This window comes from Rhineura floridana, chromosome 2, assembly GCF_030035675.1.
Source record: "Rhineura floridana isolate rRhiFlo1 chromosome 2, rRhiFlo1.hap2, whole genome shotgun sequence".
NCBI classification, from domain to species: domain Eukaryota; kingdom Metazoa; phylum Chordata; class Lepidosauria; order Squamata; family Rhineuridae; genus Rhineura; species Rhineura floridana.
This window is the reverse complement of record NC_084481.1, coordinates 103260250-103275294: the sequence shown is the minus strand read 5'-3', so window position 1 is coordinate 103275294 and position 15045 is coordinate 103260250. Positions and strand designations below refer to the sequence as shown.

General features: G+C 42.5%; 1 long non-coding RNA gene across 1 annotated transcript in view; it reads left to right on the top strand.

Moving 5' to 3' along the window:
• LOC133376925 (uncharacterized) overlaps nt 1-14729 on the top strand; it is a 48891-nt gene extending 34162 nt beyond the window's left edge. Inside the window, exon 3 of the long non-coding RNA XR_009760582.1 lies at nt 14644-14729. This is a non-coding gene — a long non-coding RNA (uncharacterized LOC133376925). The remainder of the gene's footprint in view (nt 1-14643) is intronic.
• Nucleotides 14730-15045: the final 316 nt, after the last annotated feature.

Sequence of the window (15045 nt, the reverse complement as noted above, 5' to 3'; positions counted from 1 at the left end):
GTATCAACCCTGCTGGCGGCAGACCTGCCGCCCAAGGGCAGCTGGGCTTTTATGCCCCTTGACCCAGCCAGGAGGTGATGCAAGAGGCTGCAAGATTGACTGCAGCCTCTCTCTTGAGTCAGGGTCAACCAGGGGATCCCAGTCCTTGCAGCACTAACCAGGGACTTCAGCTGTCTCAAGAGACAGCAGCCCAGAGGCGCGAGCAGCAAGCACCCAGATGCTCAGATACTCACTCCCAGGGCAGGATGTCTCCAGTCCCCCAGGACTGCAGTTGTTTGTTGTGCTACAGTGCAAGAGTGTTCCTCCAGATGGCAATAATATGGTAACATTGGGGAGCCATCACAGAACAACTAATGAAGCACAATGATGGGTGGATGGTCCAGAATAAATCCACCACTAATTCACTATTATTGCATCTGTAACATATTTCACAATACACCTGCAAAAAAAAAAAGCCCAGTCTGGAATGGCCTTTAGTCAGCATTGACAGCACTGAAAAGGCAGGCCTCTAATGTATTCATACCATTCCTGAAGGCTGTTGGCTTCAGGAAATTGTTGTGAAGACTCTTGAGAGGATTGCTAATCAAATCTTCTCCCAGGCTCTCTGTCTGTATCTTGAGTGGGCTGGGCTAGGAACCAAACTTGCATTGAATTGCATTTCATACTCCCACAAATAACCTAAGGGAATTCATCATCACCATCATCTTGCTTGTTCGTTGGCACCCAGTGACCTGCAACCTTATTGAAGTCCTGGCGTGAAAGGGAGATGGAGGTCCTGAGTGCTCCTTAGGAAGTATTTGTTCATTAGCTAATGGGAAGACTCTTGGCTCTCCAGCACTCAGCACTGTGAAAAGGAGGATCTGGAAGATGCCAAGTAGAAAATCATGAATGGAGTCCTTGGAATTTGTTATATGTGCAGAAGGGGGCAGGGGAATTTTGCAGGTCAGATTGCCATAAACGGCAGCAGAAGAGAATGGGGAGAACATGGGTTTGGGAGTTATGAATTTGATTCTCCATAGCTCTTTTTTCTCCCTGGTCAGGCAAGTCATCATATCTGTCAGTATTCTAGTTTCGTCCTTGAAAAACAGAATTGGCCAGTGCTCCCCAAGGCTTATCCCTAAGACTTGTTTTCATTCTACAAGCCAGGCTTGGCACTTGAAAAGCGTGCTGCCTTTGACTATGTATAGAGTACCTTTCTTTTCCCATTAGATTATCACATAGTCGTCATACATTTGGGTTTAGTAGGGAGATCTGCCAGAGCAAATACTGTGATTTGTGGGCAGGCAGAAACTGAGCATTGAGTTTGTTATATGATTTTCATACTTGGGCCCAGCATACCTTATCAAACTCCTATGGTAATAATGCATTCAGTGAGAAAAGAGTTCATTACAAACGCTCAAAGGCTCTTTTGCCATTGTTTTCACATTCCTGGTCTGAATCTATCTTTGAAAACACATTCCGGGCTGGTGAACCCTGGCTCAAATTAAGTCCAGATATCACTGGGCCAGGACTGGGCCTTGGTAATTTTGCAGATAGATTTCTGCGATTTACTCTACACAGGGCTGCCCTTAACAACTGGCTGGAAACTTCAGATGGTATGAATCCAGCAGCCTGTCTTTTGAAGAGCAAAAACGTGCATACAGAGAATATAAAATACCATCCTCATTGGTTCCCAGTATTCTTTCTAACATCATTCAACAAATAAAGTGTTGATATGGACCTTTCAAGCTCCAAAAAGCCTGGTTCCAATGTGCCCTTTTACATATGAACTTTCCTGCTCTCTGAAGTCATCTAATGTAGCAGTGCTTTATGTGCCCTCCACACAAGAGGTAAAATCCCTCTCAGGCATTAAAACCCTTTATGGCTCATCAGGGTTTTATTTTGTTCCTGTATGCCTTGTCTTTTGGATCCAAGCCTGTAAAGAGACTAACAATAAAAAATGAATTAAACACACAGGCACATTAAAAGAGTGAATGCATGAAACATACCAACATGATCCCCAAAACAGCAGTTAAAAACAACTGTTTTTAATTTGTGTTAGGGCTGGTGCTGGCTATTGTTTCTCTCTGTTTTGTTGTAAGTTAATGGGTTTTATTATTTTGGACAGTGATTTTACTGTATCATTGTTAAGGTAAGCCACCTTGAGTACCTGACAGAAAAGATGGGTTACACATTTTAGAATGAATGATGAGTGAATGCCTGAATGAAAGGCTCTTGACCCAAAGTAAAAAAATTCTCATGTCTCGTATAGGGAGCTGGGGCTGTAATTCACACTTGTCTGGTGCTAAATTCCATTGAACCCAGTGGGACTTACTTCAGAGTAGACATGCCTAGCATGTTTTTGCACGGGCTGTGGAGCCTCCCCCATGGGTCAGGACTGGTTCTGATTCAAGACTCCTTTATCAGAACTACTGCTTGATTTTTTTTTGCTAGGATCCTAACTAGATGCAGTGGTGGTGATGATAGGGAACTCTGACAACCTTGGGAAGATGTTCTTGATGGCGAAACTGTTGGCTGTGTGCACAAGAAGGAGGCTGGGTGGGGCTGACTGGGTGGTGCTCATGGCCCCAGGGGGATGCTCTGTTCCTTTTAGTCAAGCCAGGGCCTGTTCCTGTTTGTTAGCAGGCAAAATATATTTTGTCTCTGCACTCTGGCTTCCACAGAAAGAAGAGAATTTTGAAAGATACATTTTAGCCACTTTTCTGGGTAAGTGCAGTTCCAAAACAGCTTACAGTTCAGAACAACAAAAGATAAAAGGAACAGTAGTACAAAAATTTTAAACTTAAAAGTACAACTTAGCAACACCCCACATAGTTTTTTTTTAACAGAGCTGGGGGAAAAACCCCTAATTCATCAGGCCATCACCCAGCTAATAAACATCATACCAGGAGTACTCGCAAACAACACACCATGTATTTCAGGGGGAGTACCAGAAATTTTAGAATGAGGTGAAAGCTGCTCTTAAAATACTTGGAAGAAACAAATCACCAGGAACAGATGGCATACCAATAGAGTTGCTACAAGCTACTGAGACTGAATCTGTCCAAATTTTGACAAAAAATTGTCAACAAATATGGAAAACTAAACAATGGCCCACAGACTGGAAGAGGTTGATATACATCCCAATACTAAAGGAAGGGGATCCCAGGGAATGCAGTAATTATCAAACTATTGCCACAATATCCCATGCAAGTAAAGTAATGCTCAAGATTCTACAACAAAGGCTCTTACCATATATGGAGCAAGAAATGCCAGACATCCAAACTGGATTTAGAAAGGGAAGAGGCACCAGAGATCGTATCTCAAACATATGTTGGATAATGGAACAAACCAAGGAATTTCAGAAGGAAATCACCCTGTGCTTTATAGATTACAGCAAAGCCTTTGATTATGTAGATCATGAAAAACTATGGAATGCTTTAAAAGAAATGGGGGTACCACAACATTGTTCTGATACGCAACCTATACTCTGGACAAGAGGCTACTGTAAAGACAGAATATGGAGAAACCGATTGGTTCCCCATCGGAAAGGGTGTGAGACTGGTGTATTTTATCACCCTACTTGTTTAATCTATACGCAGAACATACCATACGGAACGCAGGATTGGACCAAGATGAAGGAGGTGTGAAAACTGGAGGGAGAAATATCAATAGTTTAAGATATGCAGACGATACCGTACTCTTAGCAGAAACCAGTAATGATTTGAAATGAATGCTGATGAAAGTTAGAGGAAAGCACAAAAGCAGGACTACAGCTAAATGTCAAGAAGACTAAAGTAATGACAACAGAAGATTTATGTAACTTTAAAGTTGACAACGAGGACACTGAACTTGTCAAGGATTATCAATACCTTGGCACAGTCATTAACCAAAATGGAGACAATCGTCCAGAAATCAGAAGAAGGCTAGGACTGGGGAGGGCAGCTATGAGAGAACTAGAAAAGGTCCTCAAATGCAAAGATGTATCACTGAACACTAAAGTCAGGATCATTCAGACCGTTGTATTCCCGATCTCTATGTATGGATGTGAAAGTTGGACAGTGAAAAAAGCAGATAAGAGAAAAATCCACTCATTTGAAATGTGGTGTTGGAGGAGAGTTTTGCACATACCATGGACTACAAAAAAGACAAATAATTGGGTGTTCGAACAAATTAAACCAGAACTATCACTAGAAGCTAAAATGATGAAACTGAGGTTATCATACATAATGAGAAGACATGATTCACTAGAAAAGACAATAATGCTGGGAAAAACAGCAGGAAAACAGGAAGACCAAACAAGTGATGGATTGATTCCATAAAGGATGCCATAGACCTGAACTTACAAGATCTGAAACAGGGTGGTTAATAACAGATGCTATTGGAGGTCGCTGATTCATAAGTTCGCCATAAGTCGTAATCTACTTGAAGGCATATAACAACCATCCCATCTAACACCTGCTATAAACTACTTTCTGGTGCTAGGGATCTCCCTACCCACAGCTCCTCTATTATGCTTGGATTCAACCTCGGCTCGTTTGCTCACATCCGTCCTAGAACTGCTTCCGGCACCGGTTTAGGATTTTGACAGCTATCTTGGAATCGGATGTTAGAAAGGAAAGGTATAGCTGAGTGTCATCAGCATACTGATCATGTTGCAGATCAAACGTTTGGATGTCTTCTCCCAGCAGTTTCATGTAGATGCTAAACAGCATGGGGGAACAAAACAGACTCCTGTGGAAGCTTGCAGGCCAGTGGCCATAGGGCAGGTCAAAATTCCCCCAAACACTACTTTTTTGGTGTGACTACCCAAGACAAACCAGAATCACTTTAATACAGTGCCTCCTAAACTCAATCTGGATAATTGACCCAAAAAGTACACCATGGTCAATGGTATTTAAAACTGCTTAGAGGTTCAAAAGGTCCAACAGGGTAGTGCTTCTCCAATGTAAATAATCTACCAGAACCACAAGGCTGTTTCAATTCCATAACTGAGCTTGAACCCAGACTGGAATGGATCCAAGTAATCAATGTCATCTAAAAATGCCTGCGGCTGAGAGGCTACCACCCACTCTATCACCTTGCCCCCAAAAGGTAAATTGGAGACCTGACAGTAGTTGTGCTCAGCCAAACAATCTAAATTTGGCCTTCTTAAGGGTGGTCTAAAACACAGGAAGCTGCTTTATACTGAGTTAGACCACTGATCCATTTAGTCAGTATTGTCTTCACTGACTAGAAGGAGCTCTCCAGGGTTTCAGACAGTCTTTTCCCTGCCCTGCCTGGAGATGCTGGGGTTGAACCTGGGACCTTCTGCATTCAAAGCAGGTGCTCTCCCACTGTGCTACCACTCTTCCCAGTTATTTCTATGAAAGTTGCTAGGAGATACCCTGTTCAACTCACAAAGCTTCAATCAGAATAGCTGACTGTTAAACCACTCTGGCCACTGGAGCTTTGTCAGGGGAATAGGGGTTTCCTCTCAGAACCCTTCACAAACTACACTTCCCAGGATTCTTTGGGAGAAACTATGACTGTCTCAAGTGAAATCAAAGTCTGGTGTGGGTGTGGCCCCCTGTTTAAACAAACCAAACAGCTGTGAGTCTGGCTTTTAGAATACTGACAGTTGGTTCTTACTGAGCGTGCCCGACATTATCTTTGAGTTCAATGCTAAATTTCTTAATTAAAAATCAGCCAGGCATTTAAAAAACTTTTAAACTGCAGAAGATGAAGGTCAGAGTATGGGGCAAGGTCAGTAGTAGGATTACAGGTACTCTGTGAACATGGCTGATTTTTAATGAATTTCAACAGATTATGAGGAAAAAAGTCCCAAAAGGGTCTGTTTTTTCCTCTCTTTTTACATTTTGAACTCTTGATTCTCTCTGATTGTTTTGTGTATTGCCATGAAAATTTAGAGGGTTGTTAAGGAGCCCAGGGCGGCAAGCAATTTAACACTGTGGAATGCAAAAAAATCCATGTTGACTATAGCATATAGCCACTCTTGTGGCTGTATAATAATTTTGTATCTCTGCCATTTGAATTATATAGTTTTGTTTTAAGCTGTGCTCTTTTTTTTATGATCCCTTGTGTGGCTGTGCTCTAAGAGGCATTCTGTAGGTAAGTCTATTAAAATAAATAATAGAATATTTTCACTAGCCTTCTTGTCTTTCCCTTCAGGTTGGTCGGTCTCAATGGCCACATTTGCATGTAACACCAAGCCAAACCATGGCTTAGCAGGAACATGCTGACTCCTGGGTAGGAAATCGCAGGTGCTTTGCTCCTCCCTAGTCCTTCTAGCTCTGTGTAGCATGACAGGCAAAGTTTTGCTTAGTGTGTCATCTGATCCTGGGACTGTAGTTAAACTCTCTCTTCCTTAATCACAAGCTATAGCTAAGGGCAAACCTTGGCTATAGATCATGGTTAAGGAGGAAAGAGCTTAACCACAATCCTGGGTTCAGATGACACACTAAGGCGAACCTGGCCTTAACTGTGTGCCGTCGTGACCTAAAAGGACGGGGGAGGAGCAAAGCAGGTGCAAGCTCCTCTCTGGGAGCCAGCACTTTTGTGTGGTCCAAAAAGCCGTGGTTTGGCTTACTGTGATGAGTGAACCAGGCCAACATGTTCCTCATGTTGTCATCATATCTTGCTATACAACCACAGTGCATCTTGTGAAGGGGAGAACTGCCAAAGTGGCAAACCAACGGAGGACAGATGTTAGTGAGGATATTATTTAATGTTTGCCTGGTGTCACACTGCCTAGAAGGCTCTAGAGCAGCCTTTCCCAACCAGTGTGCCTCCAGATGTTGTTGGACCACAACTCCCATCAGCCTCAGCCAGCATTGCCAATGGTCAGGAAGATGGGAGTTGTAGTCCAACAACATCTGCAGGCACACTGGTTGGGAAATGCTTCTGTAGAGGCACACATCACGTACCAATGACAGAGGCAAATGTGGCCCCAAAGAGTGTTGGGCAGCGATCTCATGGACTGGCCCAACTCTGCCAGAGATTTATTTGGTTTTGGAGAGTAACATCGTTCACACAGCCTGTGGAGATGTCATGACAAATCAACAATCAATTCATGGAAAGTGTACAGAGTCCAGTATTTTATGGAAAAGGCTCGTGTGACTGTGTATGTTTCTGTACTTGGCTGGCTTTTAAAAAAGAAATGCTTTAACTCTGGGGTGACACTTTCTAAGTCACTTATGGCAGTGACTTGAGGTTGGGGATGTGTGGCTGAAGCAGAATGTGGAAGGTGTGTGTCTAATGCGGGAAGAGAATGACTGCTTATCTGGCCTTTGAGGCTATGCAGGCTAACCGTGACTTGCTAACTGATCTTGAAAACATTTCCTACTAAATATTTTTGCTTGAAGAATAAGCACAACTAATGAGAAGCCAAATACTTAAAAAGAAGAAGAAAAGTTCACCTTCCATGACACTGATGCCTTCAGCTGGTGGACTTGTTTTTTGGGAAAGGAAGCTCCACAAGTATCTCTGGCTTAGCTGCTCACTTGTCTTTTGGTTTTGCTTCAGCCAAGGAATTTGTAAAAAAACCCAAAAGCTGTGATGAGCAGGTGACAGGAACAAAGAATTCCCAGTTTGTTTTCAATATCAGAACTGGTTCGCAGTTGTGTCATTCCAACTTCCAGTCCTTGTTTCCCCCCCCCCCACCCCAAGATTACTTAATCTCAGCAACCAGATTTAGAAGGAGGTAGGTTGGGAAAGCTTTTTTTCGTTCCCTATTGTTGATCATCCTTGAAGATCTACTGCAAATCATGCAGAGATCAAACGGTAGATGCTGAACTATCTTCTACCCATCTCTGATCTAGATTCCATGGAAAGATACAGCTTTGTACATGGCAACGCTTGTTTGCAGCGCTGTTATCTCCTTTGCATCTCTCTTCTCTCCCATCTGGGTCATCCACCTGTTGTGTGTTTTGTAAGTAAAGGAAGAAGGTGGTGAGCTGTTTTTGAAGTAGAAGATGCTCAGCTAGAGAAGCCCATGTGTCTGGCTGCTGGTACCTCTTGGTGTGTATTTATTTGAAATATAGATCAAACTCACTGAGGATTTCAGTGTAATTCAGTTGAGCCTGAATCCTGTCACGACAGAAACACTGTGGGTGAGTGGTTTCCGTGTCCAGGAAATTGGTCAGTTGCCTGCCCTGGACAGGGTTGCACTCTCCCAGAAGGAGCAGGTATGCAGTCTGGGGGTGCTTCTGGATCCAACTTTATCACAGGAGGCCCAGGTATCCGCAGTGGCTAACAGCGCCTTCTACCAGCTGCACCTGGGATGACAGCTACAACTGTTCCTGAACCAGGAGAGCTTGACCACAGTAGTTCAGGTATTGGTAACTTCAAAATTAGATTACTGCAATGCACTCTATGTGGGGCTTCCTTTGTGCTTGACCCCGAAACTGCAGTTAGTGCTGAATGCTGCAGCTAGGTTGCTGACAGGAGTAAGACCAAGTCAACATATAACACCTTTGATGAGAGATCTGCACTGGCTGCCAATTGGTTACTAGGCCAAGTTCAAGGTGTTAGGAGGAAGGGTGGGATATAAATCAAATAATAAATAAGTAAATAAATATATAAAGCCGGTAACAATGTGGGACCAGTTTATGTGCAGGATTACCGTACCCCATATGTGCCCACTCAACCACTTTAGTATGTGGAACTGGCCCTGTTACAGGTGCCACATAATACTCATTTAGCCTTGTAAGAAATCACTTTTTAGTGTGGCAGCACCTACACTTTGGAACTCCCTGCTTATTTACATCAGACAGGCCCCTTTGCTGTATTCTTGTCTGCACCTGCTCGAAACATTTTTTGGGGGGCAAACAAATCTGTAGATGTTAATGTAGTTTTAATTTCTTTTTAGTTTACTGCTGATCTTAACTGTCTTTTAAATGCTTTTAATTACTTGTTTTTAACTTTTTATTGATAATTTTAATATTTCTTGTAAGCACCATAGAGGTTATGTTTCAATCAAGTGGTATATACATTTTGCTAAATAAAAATAAAAAATTAATTAAAACAGTTAAATCAAAATATTAGGTGGTATCCAATGTGCCTGTTCAAGCTAGCACTAGAGACCTGGGTTAGCAGAATGGAATTTCCCCTCCACTCCTCTGCAGTCCTCTCCCATGCTCCCCGGCAGCCGTTCCCAACCAGTGTGCCTCCAGATGTTGTTGGACCACAACTCCCATCTTTGCTGACCATTGGCAATGCTGGCTGAGGCTGATGGGAGTTGTGGGCCAACAACATCTGGAGGCACACTGGTTGGGAAAGGCTGCTCCCCGGCGTGTGCTTTCAAAATCTTCTCCAGAAGGTTGGGGGGCCTTGTGGAGAAGATTTTGAGGGCACATGGGGGAAGGAAAGGAAATGGAAGTGCTGCTATGCCAGCAGAACTCCACTGACACTGCTTTGGATGCAGCCCAATAGATACAAACAGGAACAAAAGTGGCAGCTTATTAAAGGTAGTAACCAGCCTTTGAAAGATAACAAGTGAGTGGGTCTGATTGACCTCTTTAGGCAAGGAATTTCCATAAAGAAGATGCAGCTATCAAGAAAATCTTGTTCCTTGTAGCTCCCTGCCAGCCTCAGAGGGTGGGGCTCTCACAGCAGGGCTTCTCCAGAGTCTTTAAAAGTCTTCAGGGGGACATATGTGAGGAAACATTATTTCAATGACCCTGAGCCCAGACCGTTGGGAGTTTTAATGACAGAACAAGTTGTTATTCTCTGCCATTTAACAAAACTTACCAGGTTTCGTAAACCTTTCAACCTTGTCCATCTGAACTGTAGGCTCCTGCAGGTCCAATGGAGTGGCTATATGGGAGGTATAACTGTTCCACTTCCATCACAAATAATGTTTGGTGAAATGGTCTGATCCCAATACTGTGCAGCAGTGGGGTTTTTTGGGTGTGTGATAGGCAAAACGGAGCACCATCACCTTCATTGGCAGCCATGTTGTGCTGGCACTTTTATCAACATGAGTACTGGCACTTCATTTTAAACAACAACAAAAACACTGCTGTACAGAATCTGGAACACAACACAAGTGTACTCTGGTCCATTTGATGCACACCTGGCCCACAGCACCATGCCTGTTGCATGGGTCAATGCGCATTTGATGTGTTATGGGCCTCTAGCCTTGCTGGGCTAGGCACATACTGAAGATTTATCAAAATGATATTTACGGCATGGGTTCTATGATGATGACACTTCTGCTGACCCAAACAACTTGTCCTTGCCCAGAGACTAAGAATGAAGACATGGAGATTGCAAGAAGAGTCTGGATAATTGTGGTGCTCTGAGGTGGAATGTGGAAGTTTCTCCCTCTTATAGTTGTAGACCTAAAAGCTTACAAGCAAGAACTGAGAGGAGAAATGAGGATGAACCCAGATGTTGAGACCCAGCTTTAAAAACAGAGAGGATGCCATTTAAAAAATGGGGACTGGATACCTTCGGGACACCTGAAGGTGAACTGTGGGAACAAAGGCTCAGCTCAATGAATGTACATGACCCTGTGCAAAAAGAAGCAAAGCTGCTGCCATTTTCCTATATATATAGTCCCAAACGCATGTGCGCACACACACACAAAACACAACACTAATAATTCACTAATAGGCAAAAAATCTTGTGGTTTAAGAACATACCTATAGGCCACAGATATCTCTATCAAAGTTCAAAAAGCAAGGAAATTGGGCAGCTATAGTGAATACATCAGGGGAGCAGGAGACCTGAACTCCTTTCTGAGATATTGGACTGCCCTACAAATTGGTCAAAATGCAAACACCATTTGGGTTCGTCTTTCACAGTGCAATCCACTTCCTGTGTAGCTTGGAAGAATTTGGTAACGTGCCTCTGAGCATATGGTGAGTGGTGACAACACCTGCCATCTCCAAAGATAGAGAATTATATTTTTCTATGTTTGTTGTTCTTACTTTGCTTCTTTCCCGTGTCACTAATTTTCTACAGATAATCTAATCTAGAAAATTTTATTTCCCTCATTATTCATCCTACAAATCTGTGTCAAATTTATTTTTATTAATTTCAAAGCCTTTTTATTGGTCAATGTCATATGATGGTGAAGACAGCCTTTTGTGTTTCAAATTGGAGGTTATGTTCTATTTCTATTTTGGGTGCATTAACAGTTGAATCTGAAACTGCAGTTTGATGTAAACTCAGACTGATTACAGTATGTTGCTACTTCAGCAATGACTCTAGCTGTTGGAAAAAAGAGGATGCGTGTTTTCAGCCTGCTATGTTTAAACTACTCCGCTTAAGGCAAGCTGGGCATGGTCAATTAAAAACAGAGAGCACACCAAGAATTTTGCTAGAATATATTTCACACTGTTTTATCTTGTGCAAACTAAGACACTCCTGATGTCCATTGGAGATTATTCTGCAGAATAGTCAGTGCCATTATTCCACAATTATGTTTGGAGTTTTTTTAGTGTAAATTTTGCAAAGTGTTGCTGTATTTTACATATTTACAGAAATAGAAACAAAAGAAAATGATTTCCTATAGGAAACTTCACTAAAATTGCAAAGTAAATCAGACATATTTAAAGTGACCATCGGAATTATATAAACTGTCTTAACTTAATAATGTTGCTTCCTCCCTGCTAAAAAAGGATCAGCACAGCACGTCTTCTTTCTATTATTTGGGCTGATTGCAGGAAGGGGAGGAGGAGGAGGGGGAAGGGGAAAGACGGGATTGGAAGGGGATAAGGATGAGGGGCAAAAGAAGGGGGATGGAAGGGGTAAGAGGGAGGGGATAAGAGGGAGAAGGGAGGGTGGGTTTGATCACTTGCATACTTTTTGAGTTCAGTGGGATTTATTTCTGTGCAATCATATCTGAAAATGGAATTGGACTGCCTTCAAGTTGATCCTGACTTATGACAACCCTATGAAAAGGGTTTTCATAGTAAACGGTATTCAGAGGGGATTTACCATTGCTTTCCTCTGAGTGAGAGGCAGTGACTGGCCCAAGGTCACTCAGTGAGCTTCATGGCTGTGTGGGGATTTGAACCCTGGTCTCCCAGGTCATAGTCCAATACTGACATGGGGGAGGGGCAGGGAGGGAAGGGGGAGGGAGGAGATTGGGTGGGCACTGGGCAGAGGGGAAGCCCCCTTCCTTTCCAAAAGAACAACATTGTGAACAGTATCATTGCTTTTCAGTGTTTCCCCACCTTTTTATTCTACAGTGGGCACATGTAGCCTCCAACCCAAATTTAAACCAGAGCTCTCCCTGGCCACATCCACCCCATGCCTTTAGTTCACTTTGGACAGTCGTCGCTTCTCTCAAAGAATCCTGGGAAGTGTAGTTAGCGAAGGGTGCTGAGAGTTGCTAGGAGGAGCCCTGTTCCCCTCACAGACCTTCAATCAGAGTGGCTGACTGTTAAACCACTCTGGCCACTGGAGCTCTGTCAGTGGAACAGGAGTCTCCTCTCAGCACCCTTCACAATCTACACTTCCCAGGATTCTTTGGGGGAAGCCATGACTGTCTCAAGTGAAATCAAAGTCTGGTATGGGTGTGGCCCCCTGATTAGCCAAGCCAAGCAGCTGTGAGTCTGGCTTTTGACAATTGGTTCTTACTGAGCATGCCTGACACTATCATTCAGTTCAATGCAAACTTTCTTAAATTAATTATAAATCAGCCAGACATTTTTTTTAACTTTTAAACTGCAGAAGATGAAGGTCAGAGTATGAAGCAAGGTCAGTAATAGGATTACAGGTGCTCTGTGAACATAGCTGATTTTTAATGAATTTCAACAGATTATGAGAACTCTGACAGAAAAAAGTCCAAAAGAGCTCTGGGCTTTTCTCTCTCTCACTTTAGACTTTGTACTCTCTGTTCTCTCTGACTGTTTTGGGTATCGCCATGAAAATTTACAGGGTTGTTAAGCAAGCATTTCTGAGTTCAGGACTATAAGTATTGTAAGGTTTTGTTTTGAAATGAGCTTATGGGAGCATCAGAATGGCATGGGGGTATTTTCAATTTAACATTGTGGAATGTGAAAAATCCATGCTGGCTATAGCATACAGCCACTCTTGTGGCTGTATAATATATAATTTATGAAATACTGTAATATCAAATATATAATATAAACTCATTGCTACACTAACATTAAATCCTTAGCATATTGCTTCTTAAGCAATTAAAACCTTCTTTATATCTTTACATTTCTACATTAAACTTGATCCATGTATGTTATAAAAGGGGATCAACATTTTTCAAATCATTTTTTAAAATGTTTTCCTTCTCTTACTCATAAAATCTCTAAACATGCACCAGCATGCTTGCTTGCTTGCTTAGCCATGGTTTGGTTTAGCGTTATATGTGAATGAGACCATTGCAATAGAGACATGAGGCCTGTCCAAAATTGGATGATTATTGCAGAAAAGTCTGCTCCTCGTTAATGAAGTGCTGGATTTCCTGTAAGAAAATGCAAAGTGAGCACTAATTGAGGAACCTGTTATTCAAAGAAGGGCCATATTTCCTGAGTTTGTTCTTGTGCTTATGCATTTACAAGGGTTAGCAGGCTGTAGTAACTTGCCATCAGCTCTATATCCATGTATTTGACACTTGATAAGAGTCTGCATTGGAAACAGTCTTAGCTGAATCTCTGGAGGTAGCTCAAAGCAACATTCTCTTGTGACAGAAAGAAGCTAATGGAGTTTTACCCAAAATAGATTTAGCCACAGCATTTATTCATAATGAACTGTTTTCCTAGGACCTCTTAAGAGCCTTTCTCTTCCTCTTGCATCCTTTTCTCAGTGGTGTGGCTTGCCCTCCATTTTTCTTCTCTTCAGATCCAAATATAGCCCTAGAGTATCTCAGTACGACCCATGGATGTAGTTGTCCAGGGTCTCAGGGGAGGTCTTAGACCCCTTACATTTTTGGGAGCTGGGTCCCAATGTCTCCAGCATCCTACAAGCTAATCAGCATGAAAGTGCATTAGCTACTGAGAAGAGTCATCTAACATGCTTCCTTGTCATTTCCTGCTGATTAAAGCCAACTGGAGTGAGAGCGAGTCAGCCATTGAGAAGATTCTTCTCAGTAGCTAACACTCTCCCCTTTCATGCTGATGGCTTCTAGGGACAGCTGCTGTTGTGGGAGAAGGCATTAACAAGGTTCTCATTCTCAACCCAGCAGCAAAAAAAAAGGGGGGGGGAGAGGGTGTAGCTCTGTCTGTCATGGGACCCTGCACTTCTGAATTTGCCACTACACTACTTGTGTGACCATATTAAGCTGTGGCAGGCCAGGAAGAAACCTGTGTGGCAGCTAGGGTATAGCAGCATTGAGGAAATCTGGAAGTGAGTGTCAGTTTGGAGATAGTTCCTTTCTAATGCTTTTTTTTTAATTCAGAAAGTCATTTTTCTCTTGTAGATTCTGAATGATTACAATGTGTCTTGCCCCATTTTAATGCAACCAACTACTCAGCATGAGTGCCATTGTTTTCTTCACTGGGCAACAGTTTTGTATATTTTGTTTTCAAAAAATCTTTTATTACTAATTTCAGCCCTCCATTTATGCATTTTGCATTGGATGTTCTCTTTGTGCACTGTGGTTGTAACAATATTGTAATGATCTTTTTTTTTAATTTGGTTTTGTTAAAATTGTGGGTTTGGGGTTGTTTGTTATACTTTGCACAATTTTGTCCTCAGGGAAGCCTGAGAAAACAAGTTGCAGCCTCAGCAATGGAGAGATCCACCACTTCCTTTCACAACTCATGGACGGAGATGGTTATGCTCCTGCAAGGTAGAGTGGAGGACTGTATAATCCTCTCTATACAGACTTCCAAAGAATAAAACAGAATCCTTTTTGTAATTTTTCCTAAGGTCTGTGCACATACATGTCCAGATTCAAAGGAAATCTGTATGCAGAAATGAATATGCATACACGCAGCTGGCACAGGTCTACATTGAGAGAAGCAGCATGCACACCCATCACAGTGCTCACCTACAGTTACCAAGCTGATTGCACTGATGTCCTGACGTGGAAGGGCATATGGATCCCCATCCATGACTATTCATTGGTGTGCATGTCTAGAGCTGGCTTCAGGCCGT